This window comes from Haemorhous mexicanus, chromosome 17 (genome assembly GCF_027477595.1).
Source record: "Haemorhous mexicanus isolate bHaeMex1 chromosome 17, bHaeMex1.pri, whole genome shotgun sequence".
Classification (NCBI taxonomy): Eukaryota; Metazoa; Chordata; class Aves; order Passeriformes; family Fringillidae; genus Haemorhous; species Haemorhous mexicanus.
This window is the reverse complement of record NC_082357.1, coordinates 16,117,598-16,121,266: the sequence shown is the minus strand read 5'-3', so window position 1 is coordinate 16,121,266 and position 3,669 is coordinate 16,117,598.

Here is a 3,669-nt window from a genome sequence, read left to right as displayed (position 1 = left end):
AGAAACAATTCTGATCTTCACTTGCTGCACCTGTTGTTGTGAACATGTGGAATGTGTTATGGAGAGTTGTTTACCAAAGGGTGGTTTTGACCAATTGCGATGTGTTTTATTTATTTTATTTATTGTTTTGACCAATGGTGATGGTGTTTTAATTAAAGGATCAGTTAGGTCCACCTGTATCATAGCTGTCCATAAAAGCAGTGGGTTTTTATGAAGTATAGTAGAACAAAGTGATCAGCCTTCTGGGAATCATGGGGTCAGTGCTAATTATTACCTGGCTGGGGGCCTGTGATGACATTCCATCACCTAACGTGGTGCCACGGGCTGGACACCCCCAGCTCTCCCAAACTGTCTCTATGGGACTTCACTGTGATCTAAAACATCAAAAAAGAAGAAAATAAGTGCACGAGAACCAGCTCCACAGGTGGATTGGGACCGAGGCTTCACCACTGTTGGTTGGTGCTGTCAGTATTCACCAATTGGTTCCATCCCTTTTCTCCCCAGTTTTCCAAGCTCAGCTGATCATCCTGCCCACGGCTCAGATGCTCTTTGGATCCCTTCTGCCTCACAAACCTCTCGAGGAGCTGGGCCCTGCCTGGCTGCAGGAGGGTCACAGCCAAGCCCTTCAGCCCTGCCAGGCCACACAGGTGATGCTGGAGGTGCATTTGGAAACACCCCCACAGCTCCTGTGTCCCTCCCCGTGCCCAGAGGGTCACCCCTGGCACGGAGTGCACTCCTGGCTGGGGCAGGAGGATGCTCACACACTGCTGTGTGAGTGGCTGGGAAGGCAGCCCACACCTGAGGGCTCCTGAAGGCAAAGCAGCTTCTCCCTGACAGCATTTTGGCCAAACCAGTGTTTTTTAAACACAGCAGTTTATTCAGTCAAAGTAAATAATAATTAAATAAACCAAATTAAAATCAGGAGTGCTTCAAAATATTCTCAGAAGCTTCTGAGCACTTAGCTCCTGGTGGGAGGAACATGGGCTAATTTCTGGGCTGAAGGGCTTGGTGGGCTGGGAATGTGGCCTGTAACCACCAGGCAGTGGTGGGGTGGGGTGGGGGTGCCTCTGCATCCTCCCCACCTTGGGCTGCTGGAGTCAGCCCAGCTCATCTTCCCAGTGCACTTTGCTCCTGGTCCTCAGGGTCAAGGACATGTAGCAGCAGAAGAACAGGGCCAGGGCCATAGCCCAGCCCTGGCTCCCAGCTTTTGGGCTACCCCACGGGGCAGAGCAGAGCTGCTCTTGCCCCCACCCCTGCCCTGTGCCCCGGGTTAGAAACAGCTGGAATAGCTGTACAGGACTGGGATCCCCAAATCCTGGGATTCTAGACCCGAGCACATGCTCTCCCGGCGGGCTGTGGGGACAGGGGACACAGAGGGCAGCCCAGCCCCGAGGCACAGATCACCAGCAGGATGTGTGTCAAACAGGACTTAATTATATCTCCAGGGTGACTTCTCCCCCATGTCCTCATTTCCCTGCAGCCTTAGAACAGCGTGGAGTGTTCCACGAGCTCAGGCCTCCCGAGCAGGGCAAGGCTCTCTCCTTCCACCAGCACCATCACAGCAGTGACAAACCCAATGCAAATGCTCTTTTTGAGAGCATCCTCAGGAAGCCCGGGATTCCGGAGAGCTGCCAGCTGCCCTCGGGGCAGGGCTGCGGGGAGGGAGTTCCCACCTCGGTCTCTGCCTCGGTTCTCAGCTGGCAGAGCATTGCTGAAGGCCGCTGGCTGGGGAACCACAAATGTCACCCACGTTTGCACACATATTTATGTTTCCCTGTGAAACATCATGATACGTCTGTGCTGCTGGCAACGCTCAAAACCAAACAAAGCAAAACAAAGCAAAACAAAACATCCCCTCTCTGGCAGCTCCCAGCTCAAGGAGCTGGGGGCGATGCCAAGGCTGCCGAGGCAGGGCTGCCCGCGTGGTCCCTTGGGGGGCACCGGGGGCACGGGCTGGCCCCGGCAGCCCCCGGGAGGCCGGTGCCCCTCGCACCCTCGCCCGTGGCGCTGCTGTGCACGGCCAGATCACTCGGGGGTCGCTGGCCTCGTGTCACCAAGCCAGCGCCAGCGAGCAAATAACTGTTTGCAGCTGTCATTAGCTGAAAACAAGGCGAATCTGCATATGCTTAGTCTTAATTAGGCAGCTTGGCAAGGAGCCCTCGCTCGCTGCTAGCAGCCAGCCATTTCGCTCACAAAAGGGTGACAGCAGCCGCGGCGTGTGCACTCGCACACACAAACACACGGAGTGGATGGACAAACGCCGGCGAAGCCTCGTCCTGTCCCGGCCCCTCGGAGGGTGATGGGGCGGAGGGTGCCCGGCCCGAGCTGCCCCAGCCGCGTCCCCAGCCCGGGACGCGCCACAGCCACAGCGGAGCGATGGAAAAGAAACCCGAGGAATTTCGCCCCTGAGTGCCCCGTCGCTAATTACTCCACTCTCATTTACCTCTCAAAGGCACGGGCGTTGGCAGAGCTGGCGGGGGCATTTCCACGGAGGACGAGGAGGAGGAGGAGAGCGGGTTTGGGGGAGCCGCCGGGGCGGGCTCTGGCACAGCGCTGGATCAGAGCCGGGAATCGGCGAGCGAAGCCCTCGCCCGTGGAAGGGAAAGCGGGTCACGGGCTCGGCGGCGACGCTGTCCCCTCGTGCCCGGCGCTGACTCAGCCCGGCGAGCGGGGCAGCCCCGAGCCGGCGCTGCCCGGGCTCCGCTCGGCTCCCTCCCCTCCATCACCATCCTCCTCCTCCTCCAGGGCCCTCCCGCCGCCGCCCAGAGGAGCCCGGCAGGGCCCAGCGGGCGCTGCTCCACTGCCGTGCGCACCGAGGCAGCCGTGTCGGGTCTGCCGAGGGGCCGCCACTGGTCCCGGGCCGGGGCTGTCCCCAGAGGCACCGCGGTTCACTCGGCACCCGCGCTGCTCACAGCAGGATCCTGCCTTTCCAGGCTTCCCCGTCCTGCCCCTTCTGAGCCCCAGACATCGCAGAGGGGTCAGGGCCACCAGGTGTCACTGAACTGTCCAACACCGACCTCACAGTTCTGTTTAAAACATCAACACCTGGTGAGCAGCACTGGGAGAGAAAACGCAAATGACAGGGAGGTTTACCCTGAGTGCAAACATGTGCTGCCAGATTCAGGACTGGTTTTGGCTGGAAGGGACCTCAACGAGCACAGAGCTCCAATCCCAATGGACAACAGCTTTCCAAACAAACCAGAACAAAGCAGCCACGTGGCAGCTGCGTGTGTGACCTCACCTGAAGCAGCCAGTGCCAGCACCGAGAGGGGCTGCAGCGTTGGGGCCACATCCCAGGCTCTACCCTACAAACCCCTGGCTCCTTGGCACACAGAGCAGCACACACCACCCCCAGCACCCCCTCACCCTCCACCAGGGCAGGTCCTGCCAGTTTCCCCCAAATCAAACCCCTTTGTAATTTATTTTTCCCACACAATAGTTCCCACCAAGTTTTTTCTCTGGCACTACTGTTAGAATCCTGGAATGGTTTGGGTTGAAGGACCATAAAGCCCACCCCCAGTCCCACCTCTCTGCCACAGGCAGGGACACCTTCCACTACACCAGGCTGCTCCAAGCCCTGACCAGCCTGGCCTTGGACACTTCCAGGAATGGGAAGGCTTGGGATGCTCCCTGCTCATGTGCAACTACCACTGGAAATCTCACATTGGG